Source organism: Anabrus simplex, chromosome 6 (genome assembly GCF_040414725.1).
Source record: "Anabrus simplex isolate iqAnaSimp1 chromosome 6, ASM4041472v1, whole genome shotgun sequence".
NCBI lineage: Eukaryota > Metazoa > Arthropoda > Insecta > Orthoptera > Tettigoniidae > Anabrus > Anabrus simplex.
Window position 1 is genome coordinate 288835699 of NC_090270.1, and position 23364 is coordinate 288859062.

The following is a 23364-nucleotide window of genomic DNA, read 5'->3' on the forward strand; positions in this document are numbered from 1 at the left end:
TGAGTCTATGGTCATTAAAACAGGTTGATGATCTGAGTCGAAAAGGTCGAGGGTAGTGAGATGAAGATACTGGTGTACTTTATGGGAAATGGCGAAATCCAGTGTGTCAGGCCGGTGATTGGGGTTGTGGGGGAAGTGGGCCGGTCGATCAGGGCCGTGAGTCACGAGATGGTTCCGAACGCAGTGTTGGGCAAGTTGTTTGCCCCTGGCAGTGGTGATCCGGCTGTTCCAGCGAGGATTCTTAGCATTGAAATCACCCGCTAGGACAGTCGGGACCCCCACGTCGATAACGCGGTCCAGGTCTTGCGTGTCGAACACAGCATCAGGTGGAACGTAGCACGCAGTTAAGTTAAGAGGTCCTCTATGGGTGAGGACCTGGATTGTCGTTGCCTCGAGACTGGTGAGGTTATTGGGGGTGGGGATTCTATGGTGAGTGAGGTTGTGCCTCACGTAAATGCTGGTGCCGCCGCGAATGCGGTTGGGCCTGTCATCCCTGTAATTTATGAAGTTGCTAATACGGGCCGACAATCCAGGCTTCAGCCAAGTTTCGCAGACGAGGACAATATCAATGCTCTCGTCTGCAAGGTATTCCGATAACTCAGGAATGTCCCTTTGGATCCCCTCGGCATTCCAAAAGAGGACTCTTAACTGTTTGGGGCACGCTTGTCGGTTGGTAGGGGCCATTATTCATAAAAGGAGAGAACGGCAGACATGATGATCCCCCCCCCCCTCTCTGCTCACCGTCCTTTTTCTACTGCTGACTGCATTCCCGTGGTAAGCGTACTCACCATTGGCTGCACCTCCCTAATATTCTGTCCCGGCCCCCTGCCTACTACTAGGAGACTGATAGCCCTCCTCGTCGGAGTCCGAACTGTCTGGGCCTGAAGAGCCCTGGCCTAACTAAATTATACTGTCTTTCTTTTCACCTACTATGTTTCGACCCGGTTCAAAAACCACCCCACGGGTACCTCCCCCGGCCCAGCTACCTGCTGGTGAGCCACCGCTGCCCAACAAACTCTCCCCTATGCTCACGAGAGGCGGCGCCAAGCAGCGTGTCGCTGACCCTGAAAGGGGTACCACCAAGCGCACTGACGACCACCAGTCACCTACCCCCCTCCCCCAGTAGTGATGATCTCAGAGAGCCCCCTATCGCCCTTACCTGAATCTCCCGTCCTCCCCCCCCCTACCACCAGTGAGGATGATACTGTCACTACTCATGACGAACGTGAGGGCTCTCCCCACTCTAACCCTGACCACTCGCTCAGCTCGGGCTCTTCAGGCCCAGACAGTTCGGACTCCGACGAGGAGGGCTATCAGTCTCCTAGTGGTAGGCAACAGAAAAAAGAGGCCCAACCGCCTCTTTGCTCAGCCTAGGCCGTTGGTCCTAAAGAACTCTTATGAAATCTTTAACATGATTCCATTGAATAGTAATGACCCGTCGGACGCCGCCCACAACGGCACCGCCACGTCTCGCAACCGCCCGACGGACGCCGCCCGAAACGGCACCGCCGCGCCTCTCACCACCCAAGTAAGCCCTGCCCCGACAGACGCTGCTCACACCAGCACTGCCGCCGCAGGCGCTACCCAGACTGGCCCTGCCCCGGCAAACGCTGCCCGCACCAGCATTGCCGCAACAGGTGCCACTCCTAATACTGCCACCGCCTCCAACAACCAGGCTGCAAGTCATGATGCCTCCACTAGGACAACCAAGGTTAGGATCCCTCCTATTTATATTAGAGAGGATAAGGGCAAACAATTGAACATCTCTGCTCTCAGACGCTCGCTCAGCGACAATCAAATAACATATAAGATGAAAGTCCTCTTCGACGGGGTCCGCATTCAAACCCAAACTGTCGAAGATTATATGACCCTGAAAACCTGGCGGCTGCCTGCCAGGGTCAATATCACACTCGGCCCCTTCTGGAACGGCGGTATCGCAAAGCAGTGATACGCGGCCTGCATATTAGTGAAGACCCCCAGGTCATTAAAGATGCACTCACGGCACTAGGGTTCGAAGTAGTCACTGTCTCTCAGCTCACCTCCACCCGATCCCGTAAGAAATTACCCATTATATTAACCCCAATAGAAGCCCTTTTAATAACAAATAAGTAAACCGAGCTCGATAGCTGCAGTCGCTTAAGTGCGGCCAGTATCCAGTAATCGGGAGATAGTGGGTGCGAGCCCCACTGTCGGCAGCCCTGAAGATGGTTTTCCGTGGTTTCCCATTTTCACACCAGGCAAATGCCGGGGCTGTACATTAATTAAGGCCACGGCCGCTTCCTTCCACTTCCTAGACGTTTCCTATCCCATCGTCGCCATAAGACATATCTGTGTCGGAGCGAAGTAAAGCCAATAGCAAAAAAAAAAAAAAAACAAAAAAAAAACAACCAAACAATAAAGACAAAAAAAAACAAAAAACAAAAACAAGCCTTCGTTATTATTGTGATTGTGAATGATGATGCTGGTGACGGAATCTATAATCATAACTGAAAAACCTGTGGGTGAGGGCGGTAGAATAACACCCACAGTATCCCCTGCCTGTCGTAAGAGGCGACTAAAAGGGGCCGAGGGGCTCTGAACTTCGGAGCGTGGGTTTGCGACCATGGGGCCCTTAGTTGAGTCCTGGCATTGCTTCCACTTACTTGTGCCAGGCTCCTCACTTTCAGCTATTCTATCTGACCTCTCTTGGTAAACTCTTGTTGTTTTCCGACCCCGACCGTATTACGTATGGAGGCCTAGGGAGTCTTTCATTTTCACGCCCTTCGTCGCCCTTGTCTTCTTTTGGCCGATACCTTCTTCGAAGTTTCGGACCCGTTCCATTTTTCTCTCTGATTAGTGTTATATAGAGGATGGTTGCCCAGTTGTACTTCCTCTTAAAACAATAATCACCACCACTTGTATTATTATTATTATTATTATTATTATTATTATTATTATTATTATTATTATTATTATTGGGAAAGTGCCCAAACCAGGAACCCCCATTTTGCTTCTGATGAAGAAAAAAATAGAAAATATTAAGAAGTTATGTTTTAAGAGCATGTAATATTTACTTCAAAAAAGTTATGCACTGTTTACATTTTACTTTTAGAAAATATAATTACAAATTTGTATTTAAAAATATTTCCTAAAATCCTACACTTTGGCGATTCAAAAAAGCTGCCGAAATCGGACCCCTTGTAAAAGATAATCAAAATAACGCCAAAGAAAAAATATATATCATAATTAAATCGTTCAGCGACAAAAATCGTAAATGTAGACGTCCTTTTCAACCCCAGCACAATCCACATGGGCCCACAGCGAGCACATAACGCACACGACCCAAAGTTCTCCTTTGGAATCCTCAGAAAGTCTGCTGTCACAAAACATGCACCAAGCATCATCATCTTTGGATGGGGAAACTCCCGGGAGATGCTCGAAATCAGGTGTTCCAGACGAAAACATGTTTTCATCTTTGGTGCTTTTTTCTTTCACATTTGTCTCGAAATTTAGTTGCCTTTTAACGAGTGCTTTCTCCTTTCTTAGGGGCTGCCTGGCCGAGGCGTTGAAGGCGTGCTCGGTTCGCCCGGAAGGACGTGGGTTCGAATCCCCGTCAGGAAGTCGTAAAATTTAAGAAATGAGATTTCCACTTTCGGAGATGCACATGGCCCTAAGGTTCACTCAGCCTACACAAAAAATGAGTACCAGGTTAATTCCTGGCGTAGAGCTAACCACTCTACCCCATTAAGTGCCGAGGTTACGGATAGTGGAAGCCTTTACCTTCCACCCCTCCAAGGGCCTTCATGGCTTGTACGGAGATGACTTTGCTTTGCTTTTGCTGCTTCTTTCTTGAAGGATCTACTGCTGAATGACGTCCCCGGCCACGATTGCTTTTATGTTCTTCAGCAGGATTCCGTGCTTGCTCTTCAGTCTCCTTGGCTTCTTTAGCTCTTTTAACTTCCGCCAATTGGGCTTTATAAGGCGTAGATGTGATAACCGTAGAACCACAGGCCTTTCGTTCCCTATTGTGGGTCCCCTTTAAATTTTTTGAATGGGAGTAATGTCAAACGGGCTTATCTTAGAAGATGTGGAACCCTGTGGATCCTCAACTGTAGGTGATGGCAAAGGAATACCCTGAACTGCCGAAGATGTTGATGGTTGGTTTGGATCGAAATCTACAATAACTTGTAGTTCGTCCACATCACATTCTTTTCTGTTCTTTGTAAAGCTCTGATTTCCTCCTGTTTGTTTCTTTAACACAGATTCATAGAAGGGGGTATCTCGTTTTTGGTTTGCCTCTTCAATGTATTCGGCATCTGAGAACAACTTCTTGTTCAAGGTGTATATGGCTGATACTTTAAATCCATTTATTGCTATTTGAGCTGTTTGGCATCTAATATAGGCTTTGCCAAACAGTTCCATTATTACATCAAAATCATTGACAGAACGATCATTGTGCCTTAACCACTGCCTGATGCCCTCGCTGTAGTAAACCTTGAGGGGACCAAAGATTGTAGTTTGTGTGAGGAGTGAGGTAGCAGCGACACAATGGTAATATGATTTGTTTTTGCCAAGTCGATCACATTAATATTCTGTGTATGGCTAAAGTGGCCATCCAAGAGCAACAGTACAGGTTTTTCCTTCGTAGGATTGGCAAACTCGATCAAGTGTCGAAACCACTGAGTGAAGGAGTTGATTTAAATCCACCATGAAGGGTGCGCTGCGAAGATTGCTCCTGGTGGAGACCATTTTTTCAACTGTTCGCTCATATTTTTCCTCAGAAAATTTACTTAAAAGTGCCAAAAATGAGTTACTACCATTCATACAAGCAACACTCGTTATAAGGGCTGATGAATTTCTGTGTGTTCTTTTCTGAACGCAAGAGCCCTGCTGTAGGATGTTCCAGTAGGCTTTCTTTCTGACAGTTCAGTTTTGTGGCGTTGAAGGAAAAGTCTAACCCACTTCTTCCCAGCAATTTTGTCTTTGAAATGAAGCTGTTAAAGCTGATCACTTGTAATTTGAAAGGATGGTCAATGTTATTTACCTCTGCCAATTGTACGGCCATTATTCGCAGGTCATTACGAATAAGTCCAAGAAAAAGAAGCTTCCATAACAAGACAATAGTGAACCAGCTCTTCTTCAAGATCTTTACTCAAAACTGTAGGTCTCCCTCTTTCCGTTTTTTTTCTGCTCGCTCAGGTGTACCGTTCTTCATATTGGACAACCTCATGAGTGTTGTTTTCGGTTTTCTTCCAACCCATCTTCTTTTTCCGAAGATTGTCAATAGCTTTATTCATTTTAGACGGACTCCACTTTCTTTGATCAATCTTCCCAATTATCCTCTTGGAATCTGCAACAGAATTCCACTTTAAGCATGAAAAATTAAGAGATCCGGTTTAGGCAACTGTGGGGGGTCCAGTTTGCGAGATTATAGCCAACATATCGTTAACCCAATACATTTCTAACCACAAATGTCATATGAAATAGTTTCGTGATAAATATTAACCTTAAAACTTACCATTTAAGGATATATAGAGTTTGAAAGGCTTACCTTCCTATATCTGAGAGAAATAACGAATCATATAGCACAATGTAAAAACTTTTACCACTGTCAGAACACGTAATGGTGAACTGATAAGCAACACGTGCAGCAGGTGGCGCGTGCGCTTCGCTACAGAGTGGTAGATGCCTAAACTACTATTTACACTCGGTCCCGCTAGAGTTCAGGAGAATACAGAGCCAGGAGGCCGGGGGTCCGCATTAGGGGGAGGGTTCCGGTTATGGACACTTTCCTCTATTATTATTATTATTATTATTACTATTATTATTTCGGGAATATCGTGGAACGCAGAGGTGTAAGAAGGTTCCGGGGTGAGTGGGCGGACAAGGAAATGACCAGAGCATGAGTTAAAGCACTAAATTTTGGAATTTTATTTCTTTCCTCTTTTTTGAGTTTAAAATTTGATAGACAGAAAATCTGAATAAACAAAAACAAATGAGCTCGTCAGCTCCCACAACAACAATGACTTAAAGTCCAAAATCAGGTGCAAAGTTAGAGAGAATTATCAACAAGGTAATATATCAGGGATGAGCATTATAGCTCGGAGGAGGTACACTATTTTATAAGAGCATGTTTGCTCCACTCACTTACATCGTTTAGGAGTTTGAGCTCCAAAAGATAATATAGTCCAGCCTCTCAGAGGCACAAGTTTCCTACAAGGTTATGCCTGACAAACTTTACAGTCACTTCTGTTCAACAGTTTGTTACACATAGGTCTATAAATAATTACAATTTAAACAGGGGCAATGAGTGCCCATTCTAAATGGCCTTAATGTAAAAGGAAAGGGTTTAACCTGATCAGCCATGAACAAAAGGCTAGGAGGCGAAACACCTGCATTCCTTTTAGAAAAACTCTTAAAATCCTAAGTGGGTTTATGGCCCGAAGTTGCAGAGGCTAAACCTATTCAACAGAGGGGTGATTAAACGAGAAATATTAAATGAAAAAAAAAGCGTTACAAATTTAGAGGTTTAGAACCTTTTAGTCACCCCATACCAAGTTGAATGGGGATCAACAGAGGGTAATCACACTTTGTTCCCTTAGTTTACATGTTTCCCAGCTGGGATTTGGACCGTGTCCTCAGATTCGACGAACACCTACATTTAAACCGTTAAATTAGAACTTTACATAAAATGGAAGAGGTTTGAAACTTTCCCCTCAAGTTATCTGGTGGAGCTATCACATGTTCAAGATAATTCTGCCATTACCTTGTTTAGCTGAGCCTTCCGAACGTCGACCTAAGGCTCCTGCCTCCGAATAACACGCCACACTCACTGAACTGGAGCGATGAAGATGACAATACGGCCTTAAAGCGCCCAGCTTTTATTAGCATTACGAGGGGAAGTTTCCAGAACTCTTTACAGATAGGCTGTATGCCTGTACAAACCCCCAATTTTAATTGGCTAAAGAAAATATTCACAAAATTTCTGATTGGTTGCTAAATATTTTTTTCTAGTTGCTTTGCGTCGCACCGACACAGATGTCTTATGGCGAAGATGGGATATGAAAGCTAGGAGTTGAAAGGAACCCGCCGTGACCTTAATAAAGGTACAGCCACAGCATTTGCCTGGTGTGAAAATGGGAAACCACGGAAAACCATCTTCAGGGTTGCCGACAGTGGGATTCGAACCCACTATCTCCCGGATGAAAGCTCACAGCCGCGTTCCCCTGACCGCACGGCCAACTCGGCCGGTGGTTGCTAACTAAGGAAGAAGGAAGCAGTAGTAGTGCTGACAACTTTGATACGTGGACAAAACAATCCTCACAAACTTAAGGTCTGCCACCTGTGAAAAATTAACTTTCCCTTAAGAATTAATTGTTCTTAATCCCGTCAGAGGGGGCACTTAGGCCGATGGTAGAGACCCCTGACAGTTGCAACCCCAGGTATCTTACACCACATTAGTTTAAGTTCCATAACACAGATGGCCATATAGAAGGCGCGCAGTTTAACAGGACGGAGTCCCGGTACAATTATTATTATCACCTACATCATACATCTTACCGAGCATGTGACTGCGGGGCTTTGGGTCAGGTTGGTATCAGCTTGTATTCGGGAGATAGTGGGTTCGAATCACACTGTCAGCAGCCCTAAAGATGGTTTTCCGTGGTTTCCCATTTTCACACCGGGCAAACGTCGGGACTTAATTAAGGCCACGGCCGCTCTCTTCCCACTCCTAGCCCGTTCTTATCCGATCATCGCCATAAAACCTATCTGTGTCGGTGCTACGTAAAGAAAAACAAACAAACCAACCAAAAACATATATTTTCATTATAAACTGATATGGCTGTCAGCGTTCAGTCTGCAAGCCTCTGCGATTTAACTAACTCCACGGCCACGTTCAGTTCTGTATCCCTTTTCTTTAAATCATTCGAAACTGAGTCTAACCATCTTCGACCTAGCCCCTTTCTACTTCTTTAAGCCTCCATGACCGCGTCCATAATTCTCCTAGGTAACCTATCCTTCTCCATTCACCTCACGTGACTCCACCACCGAAGCCGGTTCATGCGTACAGGCTCTCGACAATAGAGTTCATTCCTAACTTAGCCTTTATCTCCTCATTCTGAGTTCCCTCCTACCATTGTTCCCACATGTTTGTACCAGCAGTCACTCTCGCTACTTTCACGTCTGTTACTTCTAACTTATGAATAAGGTATCGTGAGTCCACCCAGCTTTCACTGCCGTAAAGCAAAGATGGTCTGAAAACAGACCGGTGTAGATATAGTTTCGTCTGGGAGCTGACTTCTTTCTTACAGAGTACTGCTGATCGTAACTGTGTGCTCACTGCATTGGCTTTACTGCACCTTGAATCGGTCTCACTTACAATACTATCATCCTGGGAATATATATATACTAATACTTGAAATGATCCACCTGTTCCAGCTTTATTATTACTCGTATTATTATTAATGATGATGTTAGTGATGGTGACCTATCCTCTTTCATTCATCTCAAATGACCCCACTACTACTGATGCCACTTTATGCGTACGGCTTCATCGTCTCTGGCACCCTCCTGCTATTGTTCCTACCTGCTTGTATCAGCAATAATTCTTGCTAATTTTATGTCTGTTACTTCCAACTTATGAATAAGGTATCTTGAGGCCGCCCAGCTTTCACCCCCTAAAGCAAAGTTGGTCTAAAAACAGCCCGATATAGACATAGTTTCGTCCAAAAGCTGACTTCACTCCTACAAATTACTGTTGACCGCATCTGCGAGAATGCTGCATTAGGTTTGTTGCACCTTACTTTAATTTCACTTAGATTACTACTATCCTGGGAGAACCGGCTAACCATGGTATCAGGCCATATAGATTGACTCCTACCATAGCCTACCATTCCGGGCTTTCATCACAGTTTACCATTAACATCAAGTCGTCGCCATAAGCCAACGAATATACTGTACACATAATTACGTAGTTAATATCAATCTAGGAAATCACATGTTATATTAACCAAATTGTGGTTACACTAAAATAGTGAGAGCTCTAATCTGAAGATATATGCCAAATACGCCTGCTTCTCTGATATGAGAGGTAAGAAAACCAAGAAGCACGTCTCACAAGGTCAGAATTTTAATGTTTCACTTGCCACAGGATTATTCTATGTTATTAACATGAGTATGCTCACAACAGTCGTCTTGAGAGGTAGCAAGTAGGGTCACGATTTACAGGCACTAAGAACAGTCGAAAAGGCAGGCATATAGGCACTGAAAATAGCCAAAATAGGCATGCAAATAGGCATCATTTTGTATCATAGGCAACCAAATAGGCAGGAAAAATGCTTACAATTAAATAGTACTCCATGACTATGGAAGGAATATACAACTAAAATTTAGAATATTTTCGGATACCAATCGTGTTCTATACAATGAAGAATGTTTATGTACTATGAGAAAGATCTCTCAACATCACATGAAGTGATGGGACAAAACTTCAATAAAGCCAGTTCTGCCCTGGATTTCGTTGCAGTACCCTATTAAGCTTTCCCCTCATAGCGGCTGCCCTCCCAGAAGTTTGGTAAAGACGTGACCTAACCTCATTCACAATTCCAATGGACTCCACAAAGGACATGCCAACTCTTTGATGGCTCCTGGCAGCTTGATGAAGTTGCCTTCAAAAACGCAAAATCTGATCGAAGCGATGGGCAGGACATGGCTTTCTTGGTTCACTTATCCAGGCAGCTTCCTCATCGTCCATGCCCTGAGTTTTACAGCGTGATTCAGCCGCCCCTTCCAACGTAGTTTTATGCAATACACAATATTCGTTCCGTCCTGGAAACACTTGCCCTGCCGGTATGCTCAGACAATACAACCGGATATCTTGATATTTACCGCCTCACCCTGATAGGACGCCATAATATACTTGTATTAAACACTGGAAGATATGCGTGTGCCTAATAGATCATATGAACCTGACAAGCCGGCGAAACACTAAATTGATATTGTGACCGCAGTGGACCTAATACTTTCTATAAGCTGCCCAGTGTGCCGTAAGAAATCATAGTATAGTTGGTAAAGGCGTGGCGGAGCGGTTTGCATGTCAGGCGGGAGGTTCGAGTCCGGGGCGAAGATTACAAATGTTTGAAATATTTGTTTAATACGTACCGCACGCAATGTCAGTTCAATACCCGCTTTCATGCAAATTGTGTGTGAATGAATGTGTTTGTGGCCCTAAGATTAGTTAGGAAGACACACGCATACAGACCGGAAATAATAGGAACACAACTGCCCTGACAATGTTTTATCGCAGCAAATTTTCGATGTGATGACCGTTTTGGTTTATGCACATTCGGGTCCGGTGTCCAATAGATCATCTTGCGCGCTGAAGATTTCCGGTGTAATTGCTCGGCAGGCGTCCGTAATGAGTTGCCGGAGCTGTTCGGGGTTTCCCGGCGCTTGAGTGTAAACGACGTTCTTCAAATGTCCCCACAAGAAGAAGTCTAACGGCGTTAAATCCGATGATCTGGCGGGCCAAGAAACATGGCCTCCTCGTCCTATCCATTTCCCTGACAGTTCCTCGTTCAGTTGGTTACGAACGGGCAAAGTAGAATGTGGTGGAGCCCCATCCTGTTGCAACAACATCGTCAAACGATTGTGCAAGAGCACATCCTCCAGCAGCAGTGGGAGTTCCTGACTCAGAAAGTGCAGGTAGCGTGGGCCCGTCCAATGACCCTCAAAGGAATAAGGTCCAATCAATATTTTCTCTTTTGTAACACGAATCTCGAATGTGACTTTACATCTCGTATGAGTTCTTTCCCATTCCGAGATTGGCTATTCGATTATTAAATATCGGTAGATTGATATCGATTCTGTCATTGTTGATCTAGTTTGTTTTCTTTTCTCATAACTGCGTACACAACAGCTGATTTTCTTCTTTCTGTTCAGTCCAAATAAAACCGTTTAATCATTTCTCCTGGTAAATTTTATGATGCTAGGTCATTTATTGATTCTTGGTCTTGTTGTTTCTTATGTTCTGATTTCGGAGCATCATTTTCTTGGAAGTAAAGCTTGATATTGCAGGCGTTGTGTATGTTTCGGTATTTACCATTCAAGCTTACTATCTCATATGCATTATTTCCAAGCACACGTTCGACTCTGTATGGACCATTGTATAACTGTAGAAACTTAGCACATATTCTTGCTGGTGCATTGGATATCGGAGCAGTTTTAATTAGGACTAGATCGCCTTGTTTAAATGGTACATGGAATTTCTCATTCCGTACCCTTCTGAGCCATTTTTGCGATTGGTTCTTCAGCCTCTGTTGGATCATTACAGTTATTTCTTGGGGATCTGGCTTCTTTTCTAACTGCATAGTGAATATGCTGTCCCAAGTTCTCTGAGGGTGAACATTTTTATGGGCTACCCTAGGAATCTGGGCAATTGACTGGTTAACGGTGTTGTTCAAGCTCTCTTCTATGATGTCTAGCATGTCTACCCATTTCCAGTGATGTTGACTGCAGTATATTCTCCCGAATTCAGCAATTTCTTTCATGTACCTCTCTACGGGATTCGCTGCCGGATGTCGCACTGAACATAACGTATGTTTGATACCCTCATTTTTCATCCGTTCACGGAATATAGCAGAGGTAAATTGCGTTCCTCTATCAGCGAGGATCCCCTCAGGTTTTCCCATCTCAGGAAATGTTTTGTTGATCAGGCCCCGTATAACTTGTTTGGTATTAGCTCTCTGGATGGCTTGCAACGAAATATATTTTGAAAATATGTCAATAACTACTAGGATATATTTCTTTCCTTTCCTTGCAGTTGGCGATTTTCCAAATATATCTACTGCATATATTTCCTGTGCTTTGGATGGAATAATCGGGATTGGTTTATGACCGCAGACGTAATTATTGTGCTTTACTCGCTGCATACGTCGCATGTCTTGACTATATCTCTAAATAATTTTCGCAGTCCTACCCAAGTGAATTTCTCCATTAATGTTCCAATGACCTTGTCTATGCCTGCATGACCTGTCATCTTGTGGGTGTGCCATATTAGCTCTCTCTGCAATTCTTGTGGTATTATGATTCTTTTCCTGTGGTTGATCTTGTCCACTATTTTTAGTAATAATCCATCCACAATCTCGTATTTGCTTGTCAATTCCGGTGCTGGTTCCTTGTCTGCCAAATTGTTGATGATAACCTTCAATTTCCTGTCAGATTCCTGGAATTCTCTCAGATTTTCGAGTTTTCTTAGCAATTGTTCATCTTGAGTATCTAACTCAATTCCGAGAACGTCTTCTTCTCTTTCTTGCGGGTTTCGGCTCAACGTATCAGCTAAAATGTTCTCTTTCCCGCTACAATGTTCAATCTTTAAATCAAACTGTTGCGTGAATAACATCCATCGTGTTATTCTTTCGCTGACCATTACCGCTTTCAACCCGAAGGTCAACGCCTTATGGTCCGCCCTTATAGTCACTGGGTACCCATAAATTATTCGCCTCCACTGTTGTAATGCGTGGATAATCGCCAGAAGTTCGAGCTCGGTCGTGGTATAGTGCTGCTCATGTTTTCTTAGTTTCCTATTGGTAAACGCCAGATAAGATCGTTTCTGGGTCTCATCATCTTCTTGGTATAAGCACGCTCCTATACCGACGTGCGATGCGTCAGCTTAATCACAAACTTCTTTTGATAATCAGGGTATCCGAGTTTGATACTCTTCTTCATCAGTTCTTTCATATTGATGAAAGCCTGTTCTGCCTCATTATTCCATTTCCACTTGTTGTTTACCTTTAATAGGTTCTGTAATGGTGCAGCCGTCTCCGTATAACACTCGCAATGATCTGAGAAGAATCCAGTCATCCCAAAAAATTGCCTTATGTGCTTTATTTTTGTCGGCCGTGGGAACTCGCATATGGCCTTTATTTTTATGGGGTTAGGCCTTATCCCCTCGCCATCGATCACGTGACCGACAAAAAGTACCTGGCTTTGGCAAAATTTAGATTTTGACATGTTTATTTTGAAGCCAGTTCTCTGCAGGTTGCTTAGTAGCTTCTCCAGCTTGACACAGTGTTCCTCAAAGGTGGAACTCGCAAGAACCAGATCGTCGACATAGCAATTTACGAACTCTTTTACTTCGCTCGTTAGGCTCCTGTCTAGTGCCCTTATCAATACGGCAGAGCTATTTTTCAGCCCAAATGGCAACCGACAATAGGCATGTTTGATTATTAAACATGAATCCTGTTAATAATCGTGATTTTTCTTCGAGGACAATATGGTGAAATGAAGCCGTGTAGTCCATGCTTGTGAAGTACTTCTGGCCTCGAAATCTCTTCACAATGTCCTTGATCTTGGGGGCCTGATTATACTCTGGAATTAGCTTTTCATTGAGCCTGCGCACATCAAGACATAATCTTAGTTTCCCGTTGCTTTTCTTGACAATGACCAGCGGGTTTAGAAATGGAGTGGTGGTCTTAACGATTAATCCATCAGCTAAAATTTCTTCAATGATCTGCTTTACTTCAGCGAAGTACTTCTCCGGTACATCATAAACTTCCCCTTATACGGTGTCCAATCATTGACTATCAATTTATATTTGAAGTTGGGTATCTGCCCAGGTTTATCATTAAAAACATCAACATATTTATTTATGATTTCGTACAGTTTTCGTTTTTCTTCTGTTGACACCTCAACTTGAACAATTGCCTCCCAAATCTCTGATTTTTCATAGTTTTCCTCCTCGATGGCAATGATCTCCTCGATTCTCATGATCATTTCAGGCTTTATCTCTTGACTAAAATCCTTTTCTTCAGGTTCTAGGCTCTCTCTGTCCAATAAATCCACCTCCTTTCCTTCGATCTTCAAGCAGTCATTACCTTCAAACGTGTCATTGAGTTGGATCGTTTCCACAGTCGTATTTCCATCATTTTCTACTATTGGGAATCGAACCTCACATCTTTCTATGTCAATCGTCATTCTCGAACTTATCATGAAGTCTATCCCAAATATAATGTTGTATTTTATTTTTTCATCACCATAAACGGGTGCTCGAATTCGTGTTTCTCGATCTTTATATTTAGGTAAGCTTGCACCATGCACTCGACCGACTTATCCACACCAAACGTTCACTTTCAGTCGTACTTGATGGGCCGCCTGTCGCATCCAGTGAGGATTGTCCGGACTCCAATAGTGCATGTTGTGGCGATTGACGTTTTCATCGTTGTGGAAGTGCAATTCGTCCGAAAACAAGACATGCGATATGAATGCTGCATCATTATCCAGCCTGCCTAATAGCCACCGATAAAACTCCATTCGATCTTCTAAATCCCGCTCATAGAGTTCTTGGTGTAGTCAAAATGGTATGGGTGAAATTTATGTTCATGCAGTATTCACCAGACGGACGGCTGGCTGGTGTTCACAAGTCGTGCAATCGCCCTTGTACGTTAGTTGGGCTGCAGCAAACGATATTGGAAGGGGATGCTGAATCACACTGTATACACCTTGGCCAGAACATATTCTCAAACTGTTCAGAGAAAGGGGTGCAATGGTGAATAAGACAAGTACGGAAGAGGTTACGAGCTACCTCTTCTGTTTCACTCGATGTAACGGGCCTATCCCGGACTGGTAACTGGTTGGAAATCACGCCTGTTGCCCTTATGCGGCTCTCAACACGGCGGAATGTCGTAGCAGCCGAGTGTCACTGTTCGGGATACCGTTCCTGGTACAGAAGTAGTGCCTGCACGCGTTTTGTCTTGCTTCCACATAAATGAAAAGCATGTCAATGTATTCCTCTGTTGAAAACATGCCAAATGAAAGCAGATTATTACAGTGCATTCAGGCCCTAACCAACGGAGTACGCGCACGGCACAAGATGAATAACAGCGTCATTCTACTGTTTGTATGTGGCAAACATGGGCGTGTGTTTACGTATTCCAACATCATACCAATGAAAAAATATTTGAACGAAGGACGACGGGAGCAGCGTACATACGCCATCCGGTTCGGTGTTTAAGGCATTAATTACTGCACTGTTACCTAGTTTTATGCATTGTCTTCCCTCTTCGTTACATCCGGTCACGAGGAAAGACACATTAACATAGTTACATGGTAAAAGGACGTTGCTACATGATTTCAAGGCGTCATGTTCTGCGAACGGATGATGTAACATTTCGCTAAGATTCAGAATCGTGTAAAAATGTGCTCACTGGATATTAGTACTATACAGTACGCCTGCAGGGGAATAGCACCCCTGTAATAATGTGCTCGTTAATTGGACTGCGGCAAACGATACTGGAAGGGGATGCTGAATCACATAGTATGCACCTTGGCTAGAACATTTTCAAACTGTTCAGTGAAAGAGGTGAAATGACAAATAAGACCAGCATGGAAGAGGTTCTGCTCCCTGAAGTTCATACCGACTGACAAGCCTCAGAAACCCACCCTTAAGGCTGAAGTCATAGAAAAATGTGTGATATCGGTACAACTATATGGATGTCAAACCTGGGCACTAACACTAAAACAAAGGAAAATGATCCTGAGATTCTAATGTAAAATGGAAAGAAAAATAATCCAGGTCTCATTGAGAAACGGAATACGGAACGAAGTTTTACGAAGTAGAACCGGCATGAAAGACGCTCTGGAAATGGGGGAGGACACGTAGCGAGACTGAACCAAAGTTAATGGACTCACAAAATTACGATGTGGGATCCCAGAGAAGGAAAACGGAACGTGGGAAGGCAAAGAACTAGATGAGAAGACTAGTTTGCGAGATGCGTGAGGAAAACTTTGGACAAGAACAAAAAAGATAGGGCAAGAATGAAAAGACCTGGGAAAAATAGTGTGCAGAGATCACTAACCTTATACGAGTTACCCACCCAGACGGGATACACATTTTGTTCAAGCCCTGTGATACGCTAGGTCGATTAACATTCATATTATAGAAGTTGTGCAAGGGTGAAATATTCAACAGTGCGCTTAGACAAAGAGGGGAACCTGAAAGTCACCTTCCTGATCACTCCGGGTTGAAACAGTAAAAGTGCAAAAATCACACACTGCGGAATGAAGCCGCGCAAGTGTAAAGTATGTTACATACGTACTCAGGATGGGGATGAGATATACAACGTACAATAGCACGCCTTCACGAAGAGGGAATCATGATGGTCATCTTCTGATCACTCAGGGAAGTAGCAAGACTGGTGTCAAATAGACATTAAGACGTTCGCATGGATTGGTGATTTTATAAGTCATCACGGAACACACAGTGAAAAGAGGAAACGCAAGTGTAAAGTACACTGACTGACAGAGCAAATGCAACACCAAGAAGGAGTGGTTCGAAAGGGATGAAAGTTGGGGAAAAACAGAGACGGCACGGACGAATAATTGATGTTTATTTCAAACCGATATGCAGGTTACACAATGCGCACGGCATCGACTCAGTAGGATGTAGGACCACCGCGAGCGGCGATGCACGCAGAAACACGTCGAGGTACAGAGTCAATAAGAGTGCGGATGGTGTCCTGAGGGATGGTTCTCCATTCTCGGTCAACCATTTGCCACAGTTGGTCGTCCGTACGAGGCTGGGGCAGAGTTTGCAAACGGCGTCCAATGAGATCCCACATGTGTTCGATTGGTGAGAGATCCGGAGAGTACGCTGGCCACGGAAGCATCTGTACACCTCATAGAGCCTGTTGGGAGATGCGAGCAGTGTGTGGGCGGGCATTATCCTGCTGAAACAGAGCATTGGGCAGCCCCTGAAGGTACGGGAGTGCCACCGGCCGCAGCACATGCTGCACGTAGCGGTGGGCATTTAACGTGCCTTGAATACGCACTAGAGGTGACGTGGAATCATACGCAATAGCGCCCCAAACCATGTTGCCGCGTTGTCTAGCGGTAGGGCGCTCCACAGTTACTGCCGGATTTGACCTTTCTCCACGCCGACGCCACACTCGTCTGCGGTGACTATCACTGACAGAACAGAAGCGTGACTCATCGGAGAACACGACGTTCCGCCATTCCCTCATCCAAGTCGCTCTAGCCCGGCACCATGCCAGGCGTGCACGTCTATGCTGTGGAGTCAATGGTAGTCTTCTGAGCGGGCGCCGGGAGTGCAGGCCTCCTTCAACCAATCGACGGGAAATTGTTCTGGTCGATATTGGAACAGCCAGGGGGTCTTGCACATGCTGAAGAATGGCGGTTGACGTGGCGTGCGGGGCTGCCACCGCTTGGCGGCGGATGCGCCGATCCTCGCGTGCTGACGTCACTCGGGCTGCGCCTGGACCCCTCGCACGTGCCACATGTCCCTGCGCCAACCATCTTCGCCACAGGCGCTGCACCGTGGACACATCCCTATGGGTATCGGCTGCGATTTGACGAAGCGACCAACCTGCCCTTCTCAGCCCGATCACCATACCCCTCGTAAAGTCGTCTGTCTGCTGGAAATGCCTCCGTTGACGGCGGCCTGGCATTCTTAGCTATACACGTGTCCTGTGGCACACGACAACACGTTCTACAATGACTGTCGGCTGAGAAATCACGGTACGAAGTGGGCCATTCGCCAACGCCGTGTCCCATTTATCGTTCGCTACGTGCGCAGCACAGCGGCGCATTTCACATCATGAGCATACCTCAGTGACGTCAATCTACCCTGCAATTGGCATAAAGTTCTGACCACTCCTTCTTGGTGTTGCATTTGCTCTGTCAGTCAGTGTATATAATAGAGAATCTCCACGAGAGGAGAAGCTCAACTTAACAGACACTTCCATAAATACCGGTATTCTGAGAAGGTACGCAAGAACGAAATGTGCAGGGGTTCGCTTTAACAAGGAAGGAACCTCTACCCTCCCTGGGTAAAAAAAAAAAAAAACTGTACAAGTGTCAATAATGTAATGACCTCGATTATTTATTTATTTAATCGTATGGTGATTTTTATAAATATATATACAATGCAAAATCAAACTTCAAAGTCCATCCTTCTCAGCCATTCATATAAACCGGTTGTGAGAGCGAACAAATCATCAGAAGTGGCAGGGTAAAAATGAAGAGGACAGTGTTGGACCAGGTACTCAATCGTCTGTTCTTCCAGGTTACAATCACACAGTGGTGAACTGATACAACCTCACTTGTACCTGAAATAATTGCAACATCCATCTACAGTCCTTAACCTGTTGATACGACACCAGAGGTTCCTCGGTAGGTCAAAACCGTTTGGCTTCTTTGTGAGATAAAGGTGATGGCATTTGTTCCCAATGTTTTTGTTGACCACTCATGTTTCTAACTTTCGTATAGGACAAATCCATCCACAATGAGTTGCCCTACAGTGACACTTCCTGGCCTTTATTGCAGTCGCTGCTGGGACCGTTGGCACAATTCTTGGTGCAGTTGCAAAGAGGTTGATGCGAAGATTTTCCTAGCTTCCCTGACTAGTTTGAGTGGTGTCTTTAAAAGTAGGAAAGGTCACAATATGAAGATAAAGTTGGAATTCAAGATGACAAATTGGGGCAAATGTTCGTATATGGGAAGAGGAGTTACGGATTGGAATAATTTACCAAGGGAGATGTTCAATAAATTTCAATTTTCTTTGAAATCATTCAAAAAAAGGCTAGGAAAACAACAGATAGGGAATCTACCACCTAGGCGACTGTCTTAAATGCAGATCAGTAGTGATTGATAGTAATAACACGTTTTTCGCGAATCTTGAAAAACACAGTTGCATCCACTCGGAGGGGAGACTAGACAAGTGTACAACATCCAGTAATACGTTTCCACGAAACAAACTAGGAAATAACTAGTATAATAATGCTCCTCATGACCTGCTTACCAGATGAGTTAAACTGATCATTGTCCCTGCACCGAGCTCGATAGCTGCAGTTGCTTAAGTGCGGCCAGTATCCAGTATTCGGGAGATAGTAGGTTCGAACCCCACTGTCGGCAGCCCTGAAGATGGTTTTCCGTGGTTTCCCCATTTTCACACCAGACAAATGCTGGGGCTGTACCTTAATTAAGGCCACGGCCGCTTCCTTCCCACTCCTAACCCTTCCCTGTCCCATCGTCGCCATAAGACCTATCTGTGTCGGTGCGACGTAAAGCAACTAGCAAAAAAAAAAAAAAAAAATTGTGCCTGCATTGCAGGAGGCCATAGTCGTTAGGGGATTTACAAGGCTTTTTATTTATTTATACATTTATTTGTGTTATTCCTAATACTGTGGCTCGTTTTGATTTAGAGGCTCCTTACATTATGGTCAGCAGTTATATGTCATGTATTTTCTGATCTGACAACCTGTGTATCTGTATTTGTTGTGAATGGAAAAAGCACGTTGTCTGACATGCAGTCTTGTCATTAAATTCTCTTCCTCGTTATTTACGTTTATTCATTACAACTTACAAGATGCGCTATCTTCCGCGCTGCCTTACATAATTGACGATCCCTGGGTTGTGGTTACGAGATCCAACCTTGAATTAATGATCTGAACTGTAGAGAAAGTCGATTGAGAGAGAGAGCGCGAGCGCACATCTTTTATGTGGAAGATACCGGAGCGTAGCCTGGAACGAATGGGTTATACTGTATGAGGAATTTAAAAGCAAGGTGAAAGGTCTGCGGCCCAAGGTTTACCATACCTAATAACTGATTAGCAATCCTTAATTACTGCTGTTAGAACATAACAAAAATATTTTTTTTCCCAATGGTTTAACGATGCAGTAACACACTGAAGGTTTTCGGCGACGCGAGGGTGGGAAAGAAGGACTAGGGGTTTTCTTATTCTTTATTTTACAATTTTCTTTACGTCGCACCGAGACAGATAGGTCTTTCGGCGATGGTGGGATAGGAAAGGGCTAGGAGTGAGAAGGAAGCGACCGTGGCCTTAATTAAGGTATAAAAATACCTGCATTTGTCTGGTGTGAACATAGGAAACCACAGAAAACCACCTTCAGGGCTGCTGACTGTGGGGTTAGAACCCACTAGCCCCCGGATGCAAGCTCAAAGCTGCGCGCCCCTAACCACACGTCCAACTCGCCCGGTAAGGGATAGAGCAGGGCCTCTCAGGGTGCATGCGCTTGGTGCATGCACTGTGCGTGGTGCAAAAGACGACTTCGCTTGGTTGACCAGAGTGCAGGACCCCACTTCTCGATTTGGAGCAATAGCGCGGTCTCTCTCTTTCCCCACGCCTGTCTCGCTCGCTCCCCCTGTCTCCCTCTTCCTCACTTGGTGCATAGCACTCTAAATCCGAGCCGAATTGAGCCGAGTTGAGCCGGGCTTAGCCGAGTAGCCCAGAGACGAAGCGTTGGTCCGAGCTGTGCCGAGCGGGAGCGATGCACAGTGCACGGAGCTCTTGCGCCTCGATTTGCACGCGTGAGATTTTGGGCGTTTGAGAGGCCCTGGGCTAGAGTATAACTTCGTATGCTTAAAATAGGTTAGTATCAAGGCGATAGGTCCGGGGACAAAATATCCACTTTTCAGACCGTCCATAGGAAATTATTTCCGTAAAAATTGAGATCTATAATACACATCTGTAAACTGTAGTTATGTCCACCACCAAAATGCCCATTTTACACCATGTCCTAATCATTTGAATGCATTATGTGCAATATAATTTTAATCGAGGTTATTGTTTGTATGCTGTCAGTACCTTTGCACGAATTTTTATTGACAGAAAAAGAAAGTAATACCCAACCGTACTGATTAATTAGTTTTAAATAAGAGTTCATATTCTTACATCTAATCAATAATGTTTAATATTTCTTACTCACTTTTTAAGCAAGCATGTTTCGTCCTTTTAAAGGCTTCTTCAATGCCTAATTATTTTGATCACACCTAACAACAGCAATTCTCAATTATTGCTACATTGAACGCAACAAAATTATTACCTTGAAATTGTGATTTAAGAAGCTAACATTGATATGAAGTGTTGCTTCATTTTAGAGTTTAATTTGCCCTGAAGAAGCATTTACATTCGGTCAAACATGTATATTTTAGAATAAAAGTATTAAATAATATTACTGGCTGTAAGAATATTAAATATTATTTATAGCCATGGGAATGATCAAGAGGCTTTTGTTATTTAATAAACATATGGAAAGTATCTATGGACAATTAAATAAATAGTTGATGGAATATTCTTAATATGGTTGGCAAATACCTTATTACACACACACACACACAAACATAACAGATTCTCCCCCTAAATTTCAAATTATATAATCATTTGTGTGAAAAAATACTGAAAAAAATTCCATGCTTTTACAGATAAAATTAACGTAATTCAGCAGGTTTATGCTTCTAGAAGTAGATTGTCTTCTGGGTCATCAGCCCAAAGGCTCAAATAGCATCACCAAAGGTTGACTTTTGAGAATCGGGTAATCTTTTGCGTAGTTTGGCAGTACCGAATACAGCCTATAACTATTGAACAAATAACCAATACAGTGTGTTTATTAAACATATAGGTACCTCTACTTTCATTTTTACGTTTGTCCTTTGGACTTCCGGATAAGAATTAAATATCAGTAACTTTTATAATCAGAAAATAATCCTCTAAAGGTGAAAAACTTCATACGGCTCATTTTAAAAATGTCTTTCTAATTATATGCATTTCTCTTATTTTTAAGCATAGGGAAGGGTGACTTGGGACGGTTGTGTCCAATATTCCAAATGGGTATAAGAGATACCCTGCTTCTGGAGAATATAAAATATATAACATTTAGTGAGGAATCGTTTGTCGAGGCTATGGAATGAGTTGTGCAGAAAACGATGTCCATTAGAAAAGCAGCAGAGAAGTAGAATGTAACAAAATCGATTCTACAAGGACATACAGCATTGCCAATGGAGAAAGAGAAAGACCGTTAAAACGGCTAAATGGAGATTTCCACTTGTGCGGTTACTTATCACTTTACCATGACAGGATAGGTCGGAGAGAGAGACGATTCACGAGGAGCATGTTGGAGAAGACTTCCTAAAATTAATCAATATGACACTAGAGAGACAATCAAATAATATTTTGATAATTTAGAAGTCACAATTTAGGGAGTTCCACCCGGTAGTGTAATCAGTTACGATGTGACCAACATGAGAAAAGGGAAAGGGAAGAGTTATTTCCAATGTCGGTTTCCTTCCCACAAGATGTTTGTCTTTCTACATTTGCAGTCGTGAGAACTCGCACTAGAAATCGACTACTGCATGAACACGATCTGAAGTGTTATGTTTCAAACGCACGAACACGGTCTGAGAACCTTCCATCACGTGTACAAGGCCAAGTATCGCACTTAGCATATGTGAATGATTATTTTTGACATTTTCTTTAATAAAAAATTGAATTTCTAATTATATTTATCTGCAACACGGTGTGTTATTACACACGCCTATCCTCTATTGACATTATGATTGGATTCTATAATTGCTCATGACAAGATGTGAAACTATATGTTTATAATGGTACGTAATTTCTACAGTTATTTGTATAGCATTATTGCATTGAAAAGGTTTTATAGGTCCGTAGTCGTGGCAATAATTGAACATACAGTTGCTTTTGGGTCTTGGCTGAAGAAGGTTAAGAACACTTCAAGCGACGAAGGAAGGAAGGAAGGAAGGAAGGAAGGAAGGTATAATAATAATAATAATAATAATAATAATAATAATAATAATAATAATAATAATAATAATAATAATAATGACCGGGCCAGTTGGCCGTGCGGTGAGCTTGCATCCGGGAGATAGTGGGTTCGAACCCCACTGTTGGCAGCCCTGAAGATGGTTTTCCGTGGTTTCCCATTTTCACACCAGGCAAATGCTGGGTTTGTACCTTAATTAAGGCCACGGCCGCTTCCTTCCTACTCTTAGACCTTTCCTATCCCATCGTCGCTATAAGACCTATCTGTGCTGGTGAGACATAAAGCAAATTGTTAAAAAAGATTGAATCATCGGTCCATAAGATTGGTTTGATGCAGCTCTCCATGCCACCCAATCCTGTGCTAACCTTTTCATTTCTACGAAAGTACTACATCCTACATCTGCTCTAATCTGTTTGTCACATTCATACCTTGATCTACCCCTACCATTCTTACCGCCTATATTTCCCTCAAAAACCAACTGAATAAGCCCTGGGTGTCTTAAGATATGTCCTATTATTCTATCTCCATTTCTAGTCATTCGTGATTCGATCTACCAATCTCACCTTAAGCTTTTTTCTGAACATCACATTTCAAAACCTTCTATTCTCTTTCTTTCTGAGCTAGTTAACGTTCATATTTCACTTCCATGTAATGTCACGCTCCTTGTAATTCCTATATCAATGTTCGAAATGAGAAAATTTCTTAAGACAGTTCTTCCTTGCTTGTGCTAGTCTGCGTTTTATGTCGTCCTTACTTCTGCCATTGTTAGTTATTTTACTACCCAAGTAA